Source organism: Vulpes lagopus, chromosome 8 (assembly GCF_018345385.1).
Source record: "Vulpes lagopus strain Blue_001 chromosome 8, ASM1834538v1, whole genome shotgun sequence".
Lineage (NCBI taxonomy): Eukaryota > Metazoa > Chordata > Mammalia > Carnivora > Canidae > Vulpes > Vulpes lagopus.
The window spans coordinates 11,396,894-11,416,858 of NC_054831.1; the positions used below are offsets into that span (position 1 = coordinate 11,396,894).

General features: G+C 38.9%; 2 protein-coding genes across 7 annotated transcripts in view; one reads left to right on the plus strand and one right to left on the minus strand.

Moving 5' to 3' along the window:
* Window positions 1–19,965, minus strand: part of COL4A3 (collagen type IV alpha 3 chain) — a 129,802-nt gene that overhangs the window by 95,187 nt on the left and 14,650 nt on the right. The window lies entirely within an intron of this gene.
* The window catches only part of COL4A4 (collagen type IV alpha 4 chain), a 189,358-nt gene that overhangs the window by 26,725 nt on the left and 142,668 nt on the right, over window positions 1–19,965 (plus strand). For 3 of the 6 annotated variants that reach the window (XM_041766911.1, XM_041766905.1, XM_041766910.1), the window contains exons 1-3: window positions 133–350; window positions 486–526; window positions 1,695–1,762. The gene's annotated coding sequence lies outside the window, so the exon portion shown is untranslated. Of the gene's footprint in view, window positions 1–132; window positions 351–396; window positions 527–1,694; window positions 1,763–19,965 lie in introns of those variants that run through there. The other 3 variants (XM_041766906.1, XM_041766913.1, XM_041766907.1) reach the window with 3 other exon arrangements.

Sequence of the window (19,965 nt, forward strand, 5' to 3'; positions counted from 1 at the left end):
ACTGGCAAATCTTGAAGTCCTTTTTCACCAGTGCTCAGGTTAATGGTTAAGGGTTGGTATTTAAAGTATACCACAGTTTTTAGTTAATCATACATCGTCCCATGTGGTCTGAAGGATCTGCCAAAACAAGTAATGGCCAACTAGAGCAATGTCTCATTTGGGGTTACATGGTGCTCTGGACAAAATGAGCCTGGTTATCTGTTTCCAACAGACAGGAGTCGTTCATTTCAGTTGGAGAACTATATCCAACTGGAATGCTTGCATCTCATTAATGGTTTTAAATCTCTTGTTCCATTTAGAATCCTTTCTATTTTACAGTTGTTTCTCACTGGTGCCTGTAGTAACATCAGGTATTTCTCAGTTTTGAGAATGAACTATTTGTTTCTTTAAACACAGGACCCCACACCTTGGATTTCACAGCCTATTGAAATCAAGGTCAACTGGAAACTAATACTCTGCTTCCATTCTTCTTTTTGTGCCTTCAGATTTCAACTGAAACCACTGAGAGGACAGCCCCAACTACAATGTGAGTCTGGGATGTGACTATTTGCTTTTCAACCTAAAATATGTTGGGTTTTCTTCCTTCCTTCCTTTCTCTTTCTTTTCTTTCCTTTTCTTTATTTCTTTCTTTTATCTTATTTTTGATTCTGCTTTCCGATCCTACTCAACTATGTTGCTCCTATTATACTACTGTTAACATTTTACCAACAAGGAAATTTTTTTTTTTATTCCTTCTCAGTGGAAATGTTTCATGTCTTAAAACTATTCATGACCTTGTAAATAGGAAGATTTTTTTTTCCACAGAAAATATTCCCTTGGTCTTTACACAGATACTAAGTCAAATTTATTCAACTTTTATTCTCTCGCTTCCTTCTTCTATTTTCTTAAGATTTATTTATTTTAGAGATAGAGAGAGTGTATGAGCAGGGGGAGGGGCAGAGGGAGAGGATGAATCTCAAGCAGACTCCCTGGTGAGCATGGAGCCCAATGCAGGACATAATCCCAAAAGAAAGAACCAAGAGAGGGGTACCTGGGTGACTCAGTTGGGCTATTGAGCTCTAGAATACAGATTTATCAAGATAACATCTCAAATCAACTTTTAAAAATGCGTTTGTTCAAGCAACACCATTTTGAAAAACAAGTAAGACGTTTCATGATTTTGACATTACAATTAAATGTGAAACATACAATTCCTAACCTAAGTTTAAGTAAATGTAAGGGGAAAATTCTTTACATTTCCTGCAAGGTTGAAAATTTCCTATAATAGAATTTTAGGAAAAAAATGCAAAAAAAAAAAAAAACCCTCAGGTGAAAAATAAGCTGACATGCTACTTTTGCAGTAGGAAACTGAAGCCATAGCCATGATTGTGAATGGACATCATGCAGCTGATGATAGAGACAAGTTTACAAGTGCAACACACAGAGAAATAAGATGTTCTTTCAGTTTTCTTAGAGAACCCTGCTTTTGGGGTGTGCACAGGTTTCTAGAACTAACAATCTAGACCATATGACATTTTAGCTCTATTTGTGTTGCTGAAAGAGATCAGAAGATGCCATTTCCAAATAACCCACTTTGGTAGAAGGGTTATTTTGAGGTGAAGGCAACTGAGAACAAAAGAGATAGAGGGTATAGGATGTGCTCTCTGCCCTCCCTTGATCTGCCTCAAAGCAACCTATGTATTTCCCTTATAAAGGTCTTCTCCCCAACTCCATACCATGAAGAGGAGAACCCTTAACCACCAGCGACAGAGACAGTATTGAGGTGAGTCTGCATAAATAACCCTTAATGAGTAACTCTTGCCTACCATTAACTTCCCGCACATATTTACCACGCCTAGAAGCGTGGTAACCCCTTTTCCCCGTCAGTAACTTTTCTATAATTTATTGCCTTTTTAAAAAATTGATTATTTATTTATTTATTTATTTATTCATGAGAACACACAGAGAGAGGCAGAGACATAGGCAGAGGGAAAAGCAGGCTCCCTCTGGGGAGCCTGATGTGGGACTCCGTCCCAGGACCCCTTTTCCCCGTCAGTAACTTTTCTATAATTTATTGCCTTTTTAAAAAATTGATTATTTATTTATTTATTTATTTATTCATGAGAACACACAGAGAGAGGCAGAGACATAGGCAGAGGGAAAAGCAGGCTCCCTCTGGGGAGCCTGATGTGGGACTCCGTCCCAGGACCCCAAGATCACACCTTGGGCTGAAGGCAGATGCTCATCTGCTGAGCCACCCAGGCATCCCAATTTATTGCCTTTTGTTAAAATAGTATGTAAGCCCCAAGTCTAAACATTTCCTTGGATTTTTCACTTCTGTGGGGTCCCTGTGCATGTAAAAATATTACCATCGTATAAAAGTTGTATGCTATTTTTCTGTTAATTTATCTTTTGTCAGTTTAAATCACAAGCCTCGGGCATGAAACCTAAGGGGCTAGGGGAAAAGACTTTCCTCCTCTCCCCCACCAAAGGTCCCGCTATCAGTGGTTTTGTGAGTGTGGGGAGTTTTGTTAAGTCCTAGCACCTGTGTATATTAGAAACATCCACCATCATCTTTCTTATTTTCTGAAAATGGGTGACTATTAAATCTACATGCATTCTTTAAGCACCTATGGTGTGCCATGGCTGTGTTTGGAACCATGAAAAAAATCCCACTGGGGACCAGCCTCTAACGAGCCACAGATGTAGAATGGAAGAGATGAGAATCAAGGAGAGAACAATCACCGGTTGCAACCCTATGTGGAACTGGTGCTGAGACAATGGAGGAAGGGAAGGTGCCTGGGACTGCTGGCACCCAGGGGAGACTTTGTAAATGCTTGAATCCCATATCCTAATGGAAAGTAGCTTTACATTTTTTTACATTTACATTACAAAAGACAAGAAAAAGAAACAGCTCCTGCTTAAAATTACACATGCATATATACACTAGGTAAAGATAGAAAATTGTGTCTGCTCTTCCTCTTCCCATGACTATCCAAATCACAAAAAGAAATGTCTTAAGATGGTAGGGTGAGAGGACTGAGCTCACAGTCGGGCTCTGCCAGCATTTATCCATGTGCTTCTGGAAAAGGCTTCACTCCTCTTGATCTTCAGCCTCCTTACACTGGTCTAAGCCACCTCAACTAGCACCTTCTACTTCCAGCATTCTATGACAAGGTCAAACTCTGCTATGCCTATAAAGTAGGGTGCCTTGAAGGCTGTGCATAAAGATGCAATGTAATTAATTAATTAATATGTAAGATGTAAGATAAGCACTCACTTCGGGGTGCCTGGGTGGCTCAGTTGGTTAAGCAGCTGTCTTCAGCTCAGGTCATGATCCCGGAGTCCTGGGATCCAGCCTCGCATCAGGTTCCCTGCTCAGCAGGAAGTCTGCTTCTCCCTCTCCTTCTGCTCCTCCCTGCCCCACTCACCTATGCTCTCTCTCTCTCAAATAAATAAATAAAATCTTTTTTATTTTATTTTTATTTTTATTTTTTTATTGGAGTTCAATTTGCCAACATACAGCATAACACCCAGTGCTCATCCCATCAAGTCCCCCCCCTCAGTGCCCGTCACCCAGTCACCCCCAACCCCCACCCAAATAAATAAAATCTTAAAAAAAAAACCCAAAATGGAAGTACGTTTCAATTTATCTATTCTAAAAATCATTGAGGGCATGACCCATATTTCATACTAGATTTTTTTTTTTAATATTTTTATGTGCATAAGAAATACCCAGGGAACAAGGCAAAAGTACAAGGCCTTCTGAACTTCTGCTCCCTACAGCTAGTCCTCATTCTGATTCAGTGAATCTGGGCTGGGCCCAGGAATTTGCATATTTAAGTTCCCCCAGGTGATTCTGATGCCAGGGATTGTTTTCCTGGGTTGTGGGCAACAATTCAGGAACACTGAAGCGGAGGATTAAGCCTGACCCTGAGCCATTTCTCCAGCTGAGTACTTTCAGAGACTTTAGGGAAGTTTCAAATCAATCTCTTTGGAATGCTTCAGATTAGACATAAATCCTTTAGATCTGTTTTGATCCAGTCATAGTTGTAGGCTGAACCAAAATGAAATACAACAGGGCATTGATTATCTGGTTATATTTAAATCTCTAAAATACTTGATTTTTTTTCCTCAACTGATGGTGTGCCAGGGGTAGAAATTTCCACAGGCAAAAATTTCCAACTTCTATCAGTGATCGAAACAACACAATGGAGGTGGTGGTGGGCGAGATAGACAAGGAAATTAGTAACTAACCTAATTATAAAAATATTGAGTTTGCAATTACCAAGGTAAGTCCTCCAGAGGAACATGGAATTTTTCTTGTGATAAACATCTCAAGATGTTTATTTTGAGATGCCCCATTGCCATGCTGACTGGTCTTCACTCACTGGTAATGTGCTTCTCTGTGCTGAGCCTGAATTCTTATTCCTTGACTCATTTTTCTCCACTTTGTTCTTAGCTAAGAGTAAAAACAACTGAGTAAGAGTAAAAACAACTCCAGTGACGAATAGAGAAAAAACTTTTATATACAAGGAAAATATTAAAATAGCCCCTCAGTTTAGTTATCTTATTTTTTAATAAGATTTTTATTTATTTATTCATGAGAGCACAGAGAGGGAGGCAGAGACACAAGCAGAGGGAGAAGCAGGTTCCCTGTGGGGAGCCCAATGCAGGACCCATCCCAGGACCCCAGGATCACACCCTGAGCCAAAGGCAGACACTCACCCACTGAGCCACCCAGGTGCCCTTAGTCATTTTATTTTCAAGCGTGGTGAGCACTATTTTGGATCTTCTGTGAACATGTCTCAATTTTCAGAGAGCCATTTGGACAAAGTCATTTGTCCAAAGTCATAGCCCCCTGGTGGGCCAGCCTGCAAGCAATGAAGGGATGATAGGACGAGTGGGGTACTAAGTCCCAGGCCCTTGTTTTGATTCCTTGGATGCAGTAGGATCACCCCAATTCCTATGATTTTCAGTCAATTTTCCTTCCAGCCACCCTTCATACTGTCTCTAGAATGTAAATCTATGTTGATTCCCTGCTAAAACCCCTACATTGTCTTCAATATAAAATTGAAATGCTTCTAACATGGAAAACAAAAGAGGAGGGGGACTCTCATAAATATGAAATTTCTCTCCTCTTCCTTCTCCACACATCTCTTTCTCTCTCTCCCTCTTCCTCCCAGTAAGAACCTGACCTCAGTTAGGATTCCAGAGCTCTTCTCTCCTAACTTTTCATGTTTACCTCACTATAGCAGTTTTGGAAGTAGTTTGGAAAATTTTCTAATCTATCATTGTGATAGGAATTTTTTTTCTTTTTTTTTTTTTTTTTTGTGATGGGAATTTCTTGAGCCCACTCCTCTTCTATCCCCAGCACTAGCACATGGCCTGGAGTTTTTGTTAAGTGAATACATTTTTGACAGAAGGAAAAGAAACAACAAGGAAGAAAGAGAAAGAAAGAAAGAAAGAAAGAAAGAAAGAAAGAAAGAAAGAAAGAAAGAAAGAAAGAAGAAAGAAAGAGGAAGGAAGGAAGGAAGGAAGGAAGGAAGGAAGAAAAAAGGAAAGAAAGAAGGAAAGAAAAAATTATTTGTCTAAAAAAAATGATGCCTATGTTTCATGTGCTTCATTTAAATAACAAATAATGTGAAAAAAAACAAATAATATGTAACAATATTCAATTCTCCTTAGCTCATTTGAAACAGTACTTAGCTGACATAACAGTTCATGTTCTTCATAAATGATACATTATATATATATTTCTGTTTTTATAGACTATTTTCCATTTATTTCTTTAAAAAATCTTTAATTGTAGTTGGCATGTAATATATTACTTTCAGGTGAACAGCAGAGTGGTTCAACAATTACATCCATTATGAAATGCTCACTGTGATAAGTCTAGTTACCATCTTCACCTTACAAAGGTATTAGGATATTACGGACTGTATTTTTTTTTTTTTTTTTAAGAAGCTTTTTTTTTAATTTTTTTTTTTTTTATTTATTTATGATAGTCACACAGAGAGAGAGAGAGAGGCAGAGACACAGGCAGAGGGAGAAGCAGGCTCCATGCACCGGGAGCCCGATGTGGGATTCGATCCCGGGTCTCCAGGATCGTGCCCTGGGCCAAAGGCAGGCGCCAAACCGCTGCGCCACCCAGGGATCCCACGGACTGTATTTCTGATACTGTACTTTTCTTTCCTATGATTTATTTTATAACTGGAAATTTTTACCTTTTTATCCCTTTCACCTGTTTCACGCATCCTGCCACCTGACCTCCTCATTGGCAATAACCAATTCTCTGTATTTATGTCTGTTTCTGTTTGTTTTGTTTTTAAATTCCACTCATAAGTGAAATCATATGGTATTTGCCTTTCTCTGTTTGACTTATTTCACTTAGCATAATCCCCTGTAGGTCCAATGATACACTATAGTTAAATTTTTAGACAAGCATAATTTGTGATAATTTTTAAAAAAAACAACGTTTGTGGTTAAATACCTACTTCTAATCAGACTGATGGCCATTCACAAATCCAAGTTTGCTTGATTAAACCTTGATTCAGGAAACAAACATCTCAGTTCCAGACTTTGGTTTCAATGCCATCAGGGGTTATAAAATAAAGATAGCTGCCCCCACTATCACTTACAGAAGATGACCCACATAGATAGCTAAGAACTGAATCAAATCTATTCTGACCAAGAGAAAAATGCAAAAATCTTTAGAAAGACAAGCCAACAAGCTGGGTCTCAGTAACACACAGGTAAGAGGGAAACAGGTGCTATTCTTTCTTTCTTTCTTTCTTTCTTTCTTTCTTTCTTTCTTTCTTTCTTTCTTTCTTTCTTTCTTTCTTTTCTTTCTTCTTTCTTTCTTTCTTTCTTTTCTTTCTTCTTTCTTTCTTTTCTTTCTCTTTATGTTTTTCTTTCTTTCTTTTGAAAAAGGAGCTATTTCCAAGATATTTGACATTTTGACAGTTCTTCACCTGGGCATAAAAATTACTTCCTATTTACAAAGTACATGGAGAAGACAATATATTGGAGTGGTCACACCCAGGGTTCTAGAGCCAGAATGCCGGGCTAACAGGCCAGCTTTACCATTCACCACTCTCAAGACTTCACCTGTCTCTGTCATTTCCTCATTAGTAAAATAGAATAATTGTAACCTCCGTCATGGGAGTATAGGGACATTCTATGAACACATATGGAATGCTTACCGCCATGCCTGGCATACAGTAGGTAGGCGTAATACGTGTTAGCTATTATGATGATCCACTTATATCTACTCTTCCAGGTTGTGTGTGTGTGTGTGTGTGTGTGTGTGTGTGAGAGAGAGAGAGAGAGAGAGAGAGAAATGAAGCAGTGACTGGAAGTTTTTCAAATGCTTTCTAGTACCTATAGTGAAAAGCTGTTTTTCTTTTTTGACCTATAAGCATGGTCAATTTATTTTTCTCTAAAGGCTTTATTTATTTATTTATTTGAGAGAGAGAGCATGAGCAGGGAAGAGAGACAAGCACACTCCCTGCTGAGCAGGGAGCCCGTTGTGGGACTCGATCCCAGGACCCCTGATCATGACCTGGGCTGAAGGCAGACACTTAACCAATTGAGCCACCTGGGTGCCCCTAAACATAGTCAATCTACAAAGAAAAGTATTAAATAACTTTTCATTTCTGTAATGATAGGACTTGTTCTTGGCGTTTTATTATTTTTTAAATACACTGTACTGTTTTTATTTTATTACTTCATTTTATTTTGCCAATGTTTTATTCAGGATATTTTCATCAGGGCACTTACAGGATTAATACTCCTGTTATTTTTTTCTGTGATATCTTGCTCAAGTTTTGAATTGATTCATGGTGATTTGTAAAACAACAAAAATGGAAACAAGAAGTTAGGACACCGGTTTTGCTTTCTGTCCTGGAACCATTTAATAGCAAAGCTTAACTATTTCTTGAAATGGAGAAAAATTACACTTGTGACAACTTTGAGGTAAGAGTTTCCTTAGAGGATAATTATTAGAGAAACTTATTATTTCTTCCAAGATTATTGGCTTATTCTATTAACTCTCTTAATCATTCTTTTAATAATTCTAATAACTCTCATAAAATTCTCTTAATTTTGATAATATATATTCAAATTGAAAAATCACTCCAGACATCTATGTTTCAAATCAGCATAGAACATTCAAACTATTTTTACTTTCACTTGTGTGTGTCATTATTTCCACATTCTCATTTTGTATATCAATAATTTTTCTGTTTTTTATTAGATGAGCTCACATTTTTCTACTTCAACATTTGCCCAAGACCTATCTACTGTATTTATGAATTTACAGTTTTTTTCTATTTTCATTGACACTTTTATGTTTTTAGCTGTTTTTCCCCCCTTCTGACTTAATTCTGCATATTTGCATTTTTAAAGAAACTTTTTGAGTTGATGGCTTACTACATTTGTCTTCTTTATTTTGTTAAGAATGTGATTTACAGCTCTGGTCTGTAACTCCTGGACCTCCTTCCAGCCTGCTCCCTGTCCTGGGAGGCTGACTATGAGGTCTACAGCCCAGGTTCCACCAGAAGGGGTTCCTGAGATGTCAGGTGTTGGGACAGAGATGGAGGGAGGGGGAGGTGGATGAGGTCAGGGTCTTCATTGTCCTGGCTTCCTTACTGCCGGGTTGCCTTGAGCTCCTGGGTCAGTATCTGTATTTCCTGCACCCCTCCATTTAGTGGCTAGCTCAGTACCACTGTATTCCTGAGTTCCAGGAAAGGAAGCAGAGGTGGAAATAGTTTGGCTGCATACTATCTCTGATAGTTTTCCTGGACCTCACTTTTGTAAACAGTCTATCCATAAATAAACTCTGCTCAAATTATCTGGTTTTGAATGTGCCGCACGTATCTTGTTGGGATACCGACTGACACAAATAGCTATTCATTGTCCTCAGAGGACATTTGGATACATCCTATAGGATTTTTTTCCTCATCTTATTATCGAAATTTATTTAACTGTCGTGCCATTATGATCTTGACTTCCTTCTTAAGCTAAGAGTCATTTAGAAGAAAGATTCAAAATATACAAGTAGGCTTTTTGTTGATGTTTGTTTATAATTTCATTGCATGGTGAGCAGGTTTTGATTATTTGTAGAGTTTGTGGGATTCCATCAGCTTTTCTTTGTCGTAAATTATGGTCTATTTTTATAATTTTTTATGAGAACTGGAAAAGATGTATTTTTGTATTCAGGAGATAGTTTGCATATCAGGTTAATAATTAATTGCATTATTCAGGCCCTCTAAACCAGTGTAATTTAAAACATGGGTCAAAGCAGTTTCTTAACCTGCTCATAATTAAATAAATACAGAACTTGACAGTAATGATTTAGAAAGTTTGGAGTAATTTGACCGAGCTAAATATGCCGGTTGAATCTAAAACAAAATGTTTGGGCTTATATTTAATATCTTTCCTATTCTACTTTCTTATAATTCATTTTCATCATATTTTATAATAGCAGTGGTCCAAGATAAGATGGAAAGTAAACCACAAAACAAAACTGTTCTTATAGTTTTAGCTATATAAATAGCTAAAAAGGTTATCGGAAGGTTAAGCAACATTGCTCTAAACTCTTCCTTATTGTGGTCAACTTGATTTATCAGAGATCCTTTACTCACTCTTCACTCTCACCCACAGAGAGGACACATCTGCCTCCTCTTCTTCCAGGCCACTTCAATCCCTGACCCTTCCATACACACACACACAGAGCTAAGTCCCAGAAAAAGGGACACTTTCAGAGATTGAGGGTTTGGGTTACAGAAGAGGACCGTCACGCAGTCTCTCTCCAGTGACAACTACTGCTAGTTTTGAAAGCTTCACAATTCTGATATCCACCCCAAGACAAGAGGGGTACATTCATATCTGCTACATCATTTCATCCCCACAATAAGCTGAGATATATGTAACAAGAAGGGATGAAAAAAATTCAAATCCGGTGTTGGTGTTTATCCTTACTCCCTTGTTAGGTCCCAGAGAAAATGAAATGAGCAAGTCAAATGTGACTAAATCATCAACCTTTCAGAACAGTACACACACACATGAAGATAGTCAACAAAATGATAGAGGGCAAGATTACAATCAGACACAAACTTAGCCTTCTTTATAATCCCATAACTAGGTTTTGACAAGCTCTTCAGGAGGCCTTAGGTTGTCAGGACCTGAAATAATGGGAGTCAACATATTTTGCATCTGAATCGTATAATCTAAGTTAGTATTTATACTTTTATGTCTTGCTTTTTATCCTATCACCAAAGAAATTAAAATCAGTACTTGAATTTAGAGCAAACTAATTCTTTCTTCTAAATGGTGTGTTTCAGTGAATGAAGAAATGATACATAGAAAACTTAAGCAAATAAAAATTTCCTTCAATGATTTTTTTTAACTCTTCATGACTCTCATTACCTATTTTTTTAAAAAAGATTTTATTTATTTATTCACAAGAGACACACACAGAGAGAGGCAGAGATATAGGCAGAAAGAAGCAGGCCCCATGCATGGAGCCTGATGTGGGACTTGATTCTGGGACCCTATGATCACACCCTGGGCCAAAGGCAGACGCTCAACCACTGAGCCACCCAGGCATCCCTCATTACCCAGTTTTTGATAAGGGCACTGCCCTAGAAGAAATGATCAAACTTATTCCAATGTCTTTGTGCCTTGGTAGGAGCATTAGCATTATTCTAGGTTCTTACTATTCCTACTATTTCAGAAATGAATTATGAAAAAATCTTTATTTTTAGCCTTTCCAATTACCAAAATAAGAAAGTGGTTTCCATTGAAAGTTATGTGAGATTTCACAGTCAATTTCTATTAGGATTACACAGAAATTTCTTGAAGTTGAAGCCAAGGGTGTAAAATTTTAGCCACATCTGTCTCCAAGATGAGTTATTAGGCCGACTTTGAAATCTGATAACTGTGTTTTGCTGAGTCACTGCAATCTATTGCAGCCCCTTGGCACACTTTGCTTTTGAATCCTTGATATGGGCCTGGCCACCAGGGTGCTCCATAAATGCTTCTTGGATAGAACCATTCAACACTTATTATAGTGCTGATGCAGAGTGATTTTGTGGACTGTTTTTCAAAACACTTTCATAAAACTGATTGTATCTCCTGCTTTCTCACTTTTTTTTTCCATAACAAAGTCAAAAAATGGGTCTTTTGTATATATCATGAATCTTAAACATTCACATCCCTTGACATAGCATTTCCACTTCTAGGAACTTATACAGAAGCAGAATCGTAAATCAGAAGCAGAATGCCATATACAAATATGATTATAGCAGCATCATTTACAGTAATAAAAAATGTGAGTGAAATGTCCTGAGTGTCCACTAACAAAGAAGAAGCCAAGGAAGACTGAACATTAAAACATATTCTCAAGACCACATACTATTATTTAAAGAGTCTATTTTTATAAGAAAAAAAGACCACAGAATCATATACACAATATCTTTACATATATTTTTAAAATATCCTACATATAATGAAAATGCTAGTGGAAAACAGTAAAAACATTAATGATATTGTCTTAAAGCAGAGAAACTATGATTGACTTTTTCCTTTCAAATTTTCAGAATTTAGCACATTTTCTTTCATTAAGCACACATTACTTTTTTAATTGAAAATCATCACACTTTTTATTTTTAATTAACCAGGGAGGATGGGAGAGAAGAATTTTTTAGTAGAGAGAACAGTCCATGCTGGACGGAGGGCCAGAAAGAGGGCCAATGTGCTTGAATGCGGAGAGATAGAGGAAGAGGAAGGAGAACGGAGTTAAGGAGGTGGATAGGGCAGCAGCAAGGGAGAAGCATTGAGTATGCTTTTAGCTTTACAGGGACTTGCATGCATCTTGTAGTAAAAGATGAAAATTTATTCCAAAATATCCTGGTTTGGTGAATACTTCAACTCATTTACAACAGTGAACATCAGTTAAGATGCAAAGAAAAATTTACTGAATGTAATGGATACTTGGTTTCTTTCTGCTCTTCTTGTCATTCCTTCCTGGTTGGCTTTTCTTCACCTTCCAGGTCTCAGTATGGATATCACTTTCTTGGGGAGGCCTTCTTTGTGCTTCTCTATGTGCCTCTCTGGCAAGTGTTCTCTACCAACGCCTTACCTATTGTATGACACTGCAACTCCCGGCTCTTACTAGACTGGAAGCTCTGAGAAGCCAGGCCCACCTTCCTCACTCTCAGGCCCCCACCTGTCACACAGCCCCTGGCCCACAATAAAAGTTCTCTAAATACTTGTTGAATAAATTAATTAGAAAAATATTCATATAGTAAACCCAATGCATCATACCATATGTATACATATCGATGCAAAAAACTATATTGCGCATACACATATATGTATCTAATCCTGAAAGTTGTTATTATTTTTTTGGTATTGTAGCACACTAAGTGAAAAAGGTTCCGGTTTGAAAGAAGTTATAAACATTTCATTTGGGTTTTCATTTCATGAATTGCAGAACCTGTGCCAATTTTCTAAGCAAACTGGTGTAACTTTGTTACGTGAGATGGTGTGGGGGAGAGGGCTTTAAAAATAGCCGACCGGATATCCCTCTTGGTGGCTTGGGTTATGTAAAAGTATTTTGTGTTAAGCCAATGTCTCACAATGGATCGCTGAGCTTTGAAAAGGCTATTTGGGATCCTTTTTTTCTGAGTTAAATATCTGCTTATGAACAGAATTGGACTGAAAATCTCCTAGAGAAAGGGTACCATGTCCAAAGAGTTATCACTTTTTAACTCCAGGTACTAAAAAAATTCCCATGTTAGTCCTGACAGTGATTTAAGAAAAATAAATAAAGTCCTTTAACCACTCAGTGAGAAAGGAGCCAGGATTCCTATAAAGAAAAGTTGCTAGATTTGGGCTTAAAATACTTCTCTATTAGAGCAGAACAATCAGATAACCTCTGGCTTTGTTAAATATTTACTTTAGTTTTTAAAAAGAAGTAATTTGGGGACACTGTTCTCATTAAGACCCCATGAAAGTAAAATGATAGGGATTGTTGTTTGAGAGTTTACTATGGACTGAATCCTTGGGCACAGCTGAGTCTATTGTCCTGTGCTATGCCTGACCCCAAAGCTATATCCAGGCAAAGATGGTATGATTAGCTGGACCATTAAGATTCTGCTTGGTAGTGGGAGGGGAACCCAGACCAACAGAGAGAAGACAGAGGAGAGCCACCCTGGTAGAAGGTGTGAATGACAGAAACCATGAGAGAGGACACACACAAGGTAGAGGAGGAGGTGGTTGGTTAGCTGGGGCAGGAATGACAGAAACAGAAATGGGCTATGGAATTGCTATAATTCCTGCTGTTGAAGGGACAATGAGATAACTTGGTCACTAAACTTGCATATTCCTACAGTAACTTCCACTTTCTATGAGACCTGCCTCAAGATTTAGATTCCTATTTCTCTTATTGATAGGTGAGTATACCTACAAAAAAACTTGTTTCTTGAGACATCAGGAGAATCTCTGTTCCCTGGGGCACGTGGGTGTCTCTGTGGTTGAACATCTGCCTTCGGTTCAGGTCATGATCCCGGGGTCCTGGGATGGAGTCCCGCATCGGGCGCCCTGCAGGGAGCTGTTGTACACAGCAGTTCCCTGCTGCCATATTTTCTCCTTGGCATGGCCACACCATTCAAAGCCCATTTCTGATGGAACTGGAGGGTATTATGCTGAGTGAAGTAAGTCAATCGGAGAAGGACAAACATTATATGTTCTCATTCATTTGGGGAATATAAATAATAGTGAAAGGGAATATAAGGGAAGGGAGAAGAAATGTGTGGGAAATATCAAAAGGGAGACAGAACATGAAGACTCCTAACTCTGGGAAACGAACTAGGGGTGGTGGAAGGGGAGGAGGGCGGGGGGTGGGGGTGAATGGGTGACGGGCACTGAGGGGGGCACTTGACGGGATGAGCACTGGGTGTTATTCTGTATGTTGGTAAATTGAACACCAATAAAAAATAAATTTATTATAAAAAAAAAAAACAAAGCCGATTTCTGCAAAAGCGCTGCCAGATTCACCAGTCTCATCCCAGTTACGTGGTGTGATTGCCATCATTCCCCCAAATTCTCTCCCATCCTTCCTCCAATTTTCTCAGTTTACATAAAAACCCATTTGGCAACTTGCAAACTCAATATCTGAATGGTTGCTGGGATCCCTAGTTCATGAAGAAGATGGAGAATTACTGTTATCCTGAGTAAGGCATTCTGAAATTTTAAAGACATTAAGGCATCTTGATTACAAGATAAAAGAAATGCATTGCCAGGTACCTACAGTTTGGCCATGCATACTGCAAATATCTGGGTAATATCTAATAAGTGAGAAGATCTTCAATGAGAGGAGTTGTTACAAGGAGATTCTAACTTAGTTGCTCCAGGTGGAATTTTCTGTCCTATTAACAAGCACCTAAAAGTATGATATCGTCAAGAACTGAATTTTCACATTTTGGCTCTAGATTACTGGTATTGATGTATTATTTAATTTTCCTGCCAAGTGTGTTAAAGATACAGTCCATACTAAATATAGGTCTGATTTGTAAATGCTTATTTCTTGATGCATTCAAAATTCCTTTGAAGATAGAAGTTAATTTGACAATACAGTTGGATTTTTGAATATATGATTTCCTGGAGCCTTTCCTAAAATGTATCTGTTTTATTTAGGAATGACACTGATGACCAAACACTAGCTTTTGTTTCCAATTAAATTAATTGTATTTTTCTTGGCCCTTCACACAATAGAGTAATTGTTATACAACGTGTAACATAGATGCGTATCTATTTCACATTGTCTAAAACACAACCAAATAATTAACATAAATTTGTGGCAAAGTGAATCTGTAAGGTAAATTTTAATATAATTCTCAAAGCTGACTTGTGAAAAAGAATTAGGAAGAGAACCTTTCATATTCTTCACTTGTGTCCTCAAACAAGGACATTTCAAATTATAGAATATCTCTCAAAAATGGATGGTCTCCATTCCTCCCATGGAATACCAATCATATTAAAATCTACCAAAAGGGGAGCCTGCTTGCTCCCTTAATAAAACTCAATTCAAGATTATCCTACGTCGGTAGAGAGGAAGAAGAAGAAGTGGCTTGACTCTGTAGTTTGTTTTGGGGTCAAAGTCAAATTCTCCTTGGGAGGTCTCTCACTGTGAGCTGCCACTGTGCTAGCAAGGAGAATAGAAGCATTGATACCAACCTAAACAACCAGCCTTGAGGGAGAGGGGTTGATACCATATTCTGCCCTTAATATCTAGTAGGGCTGGAGAGACCATGGTGTCATCACAGTCATCACCGTTGGACAATCATCATCAACCAACTTCACCATGGAAAGAGCCAATATTGTTTGACTTATTACTATGTCATATGCCTGATTGCAGGCAATTCTAACAACAGCAGGATTATGGAGATACAGAAGAGGCTTGAACATATGGCAAAAATCATACCAAATATTTCCTTCTCTCTCCTCCCCAAATCTTTACCACAGGAGTAACAAACAGGCAACTAGCCACAGTGATTTACAATGTACAGTCCACTCCTATTTTACTGGAGCCCTCCCTGCCCAATGTGGAGCAGACCCTCTGCAGGAGAGGCTGACTTGTTTAACTCTGGGAACTCTTTCAGGGGCTCACAGGTCTGGGCTCCAGGCCCCCAGAAGCTGAGGCCCAGAGAGAGGCAGGCACCCCCTCTCTCCCATCAGTCTGAGGCAGTGTTTCTACATGAGAGCTTGAAGGACCTCTTGTACCAGAATCATCTGTGGTGTGATGAGTAGATTCCCAGGCCACACCATGAGGATTGTGTCAGGAACTCTGCATTTAAAAATAAGCTCTACGAAGGTCTGTTACACAGTCTAAACTTGAGAACTGGTCTAAGGCTTTTCCTTCCAACTTGCACTTCTCTTTTTACTTCTTCACTGTCCACTGATGGAATATTCACCCTTTCTGTGAGGACCCATGGAGCAGGGCCTCACCCTCTGGTCTCAAAAGGTTTAAATATGTATAAAAGATGGAAACATAATATGATGGTGGGGACGGGGGCAACCTGGTGCACTGTGTGACACAGCAAATGAAATTTATCTCTTTAATATTTGAAGATGAACACGAAATCTTTTTTTCTTTTTTTGAATACGAAATCTTAAACTTACATTTTTATTGCTCTTCCAGTAATAATGACTGATTTGCCATATATACGAAAGCAAAGACAACTTTGTAGGACTGTTCCTTCTCTCAGACAGCTAGAAGTCAACCAGTCCACATGGAGATTTTATGTGATCTTTGTATACTAACAGCACCATGTACTACCTGGGGGGAATCACTGAAAGCCTTGTGGCAAATCACCTCAAGCTACCCATTCTTCATTTCATCAATAATCAACTAAACCTTGCACTTGGCCAGCAGCGCTTTATTTTTTACAATTTGGTTGACTGGATCCACTTCTAAAAAACAAAGTCAACCTAATGTCAAAAGTTCAGTGAGGCAGCTTTGCAAAGTAAGGGTCAGGAATGTGTGCACCAGTTTATAGAGAATTTTTCCAAAATGTGAACAGTGGAAAAAAAAAAACAGGATTTTTTTAAAAAACATATACTTAAAATGCTTTATGTGGTTTGTTTGGTTCTGTGACGGACTTTAAATGTGTTCAAGTTAAATCATTTAGAGCAGCTAAAAAAAACCCCACAATATTGCTGGTGAAGAAAAGGCAGGCCTCCCCATGTGAAAAGACATATTTCATGACAACAGACTTAGAAATGAATGTTGAAATGAAAAGATAGAGTGCAGCAAACATTTCGACTAGATCCTTACTGGTACAAAAGGCAAGGACTGTAAATTCTCTGGAGGCCCAGAATAGCAATCAGAGGGCTGCAACCAAGCTTGCAAACGAGGTGACCTCGATGAAGGTGTAAGTCAAGTAGTTAATCCAAGTCCTATGTTTTGGGGAGAGATATTTTTCCATAGTTGCCATTTCTGTTTTTTTTTTTTTTTAAAGATTTTGTTTATTCATGACATAGAGAGAGAAGCAGAGACTTAGGCAGAGGGAGAAGCAGTCTCCATGCAGGGAGCCCGATGTGGGACTCGATCCCAGGACCCCAGGATCACGAGTTGAGCCAAAGGCAGATGCTCAACCACTGAGCCACCCAGGTACCCCCACAGTTACCATTTCTATTATAGATTGATGGATATTGATTTTACCTGGGCTGGCACTCATATGAGAGACTTTCACGGCAGAAAGTGCCTCATAGTTTGGTGAGAGGCAATGATTAACCAGCACGTCAGTTCTCACATTCCCCTCGTCCATCTTGGGTAACTGCCAGCTGGGTTTCCTAGCAGGAGTTCACCCATGTGCACCTGCCGGCCCGAATCCGCTGCTCCTGAGGGTAACTCTCTCCTCACATGTTAACATAAGAGGCTTCTTGGCTAGAGGAGAAGGGTGCTGACCCACCAATTCTGCTGGCCAGACTGTTGTCTGGATTCCTGAATCCTTGCCAGGGTTCTTTGGTGGCAAGCAACAGAAATTATTTAGGCTAACTCAATGATAAAAGAGGAATTTGTTGGAATGACATGAGGCCGTACACAGAAGTTGAAGACAAGTTAAATAAACAGGCCTCAGAAAAGACCAGCCTCAGGGCCGTTGTGAGGATCAAGGTATAAAAACTAACGGAAAGTTTTTCAGGGCCCTGCTGTCAGGATGAATAAGCTCCTTGCATTTTCAGCTGAAGATCCAAATTCCTGGGGGAGGGCATGTACTGGCTCAGCTTCGGTCATGTGCCCACGCCCTGGGCAATGAAGAGATGCTAGTTCCCTCAAGTAAAATCAACACACTGCCACCAGAGGGGGACAGGAGAGAGGTCAGGGAGAAAGAGCAGATGTCCACTGCACTGTTTTCTGGTGTGACCTGTCTCCATCTACCCGTCTATAGACCTTGGACAGACTGTCTCCTCTGTGTTTAGGTTCTCCTGGCCAAGTCTGATAACCACCAAGTTGGAGTCAATCTTCTACCTGGCCCCATCAAAAGTCTGAAGTCAATGGATTCCAACGAGCCTTCTGAGTTGGGTTTCTCCTCTTCCCACATACTACTCTGCTCAGTCTCTGCTTGGAACATTTCAGAGGTTCCTGGGCCATTAGTTTCTCAGAAATCTCCCAGATTCACCCCGTTCTTATGCTGGTCACTGTTATTCTGAGCCCTCCAGCCCCAAATGCTTATTTTAAGCAGAACAATTCAAGCTGTTTATATATGTACATGCAAATCTTTTAAAAATGGCAAAGCAAGCAAGCAAACAAACAGAACCACTCTACTTCCTTTGGAAACACAGAACCCTTGAGAATCTATTTACACAGAAATGACTTCACATAGGTTCAAAAGTCGAATCTTTCAAAAATCCAGTGTCAAGAAAAAAAAATCCAGTGTCAGTGAATACAGTGCCATTAGGAACCATTCTAATTTGTGTTTATTCCTGTTGGTAAACTGAAATAAAAAGTTACGACAAATCTTTGTGATATCATCAGCATCCCATGTTTAAAAATGAATAGCCCAACTGATCTCCAGTTGATTAACAAGAGCCTAGAAAGTAAACTGAAAGACTTTTGGCTGCTGGGTTCTAGTAGATAAAAACCTGGATGATGGTTTGCTCAAATACTGCCAAATATCAACCATCAGCAATACTTAACTGAGCTCCTAACATGCCAGGCACAGTGCTAGACATTTATAGATATTATCGTATTTCATCATTATCATCTAGATGAACCTACAGGTTCCTATTATTATCCCCTTCTTACAAATAAGGAAAACAAAGCTCAACAAGTTAGCTAGGGCCACTCAGCGAGTTCTTAGGTGGAGGGAGTTATATAAGGGTGGACTTTCTAACTACCTGCTCAAATAAGTTTGTCTCTGTAAAAAAGTTTTGCACATGGAGAAGGGTTCTGATAGTAAAAATGGTGAGAGATGATGGATTCAGGAGTTCAGGGGAAAAATATTATTGGAATTAAGAATCCTTTAGTTTTATTCTAATGTACAACTTTCTTCAATTGTACGTCTCCAGAAGACCCCCGATGCAGACCCCTGGAGACCACCTGTTGGTTGTGGCTCATTGTGGTGGTTCCGATGGACACCGTCACCTTCAATGTGCCTACAGAATTAGGAACTGCCACTCCAGTGTTAGAAACACAAAGCACTGCTCTTCTTCACAGTGAATAAACAGGAAAATTCTAGGCCAAGAAAAGCTTATAATAACAACAACAAAGAGCCCACTCTATTTAGACCAAGTCAGTGATTTATCCAAATGAAAAAGCACAGCAGTTTCACATGTGAAAACAAGTCTGGCTTTTGTGAGGCTTTTCTGACTGCTACTTTCTGAAGGTGAACTTCATTGAAATAGATTCCCAAGTAAATCATTTACAGTGTGTTAGTGGGTAGATGTTAAGAGTAATTGCTATCAGTCTTCTGTTTTTACAACAGAAAATACTGAACACATTGCATTTGTGCTAACCTGATTAAGTGAAAAAAGTTCATGAGTGATATGTGTGATGAGGTTCCAGAGGGGTCCAGGTAGTATTTTGTTTCAATAGGTGTAGGTCAAAATTTACAACATTTTCTTCCTTTACCCCCTTTATGGATATTAAGGTCTTTTCTTTATTTCAATTCAGTTTTTTTTTCCTGCAACTATTTTTGCCTCTGATATTATAATGCAGCTATTACACAATCTACTGAGACTGGACGATAATGCTTATTAAGTTACTGCTCAACTTGACATAAGGAAATCAACTGGATTGTGATGCATGATTTAACCAGATTGGCCTTTAAAAAAACCTAGAAAAAAGTCTAAGAGATTCTAGGCCCAAATGTCACTTGCTGGGAGGTCATAAAAATGGGTGAGAGAAGCAAGAAGAGATGGGATAGATGGAGTGTGGTTGGGAGAGAAGAAAAAATTGCTCTTAGGCACATTTATTGT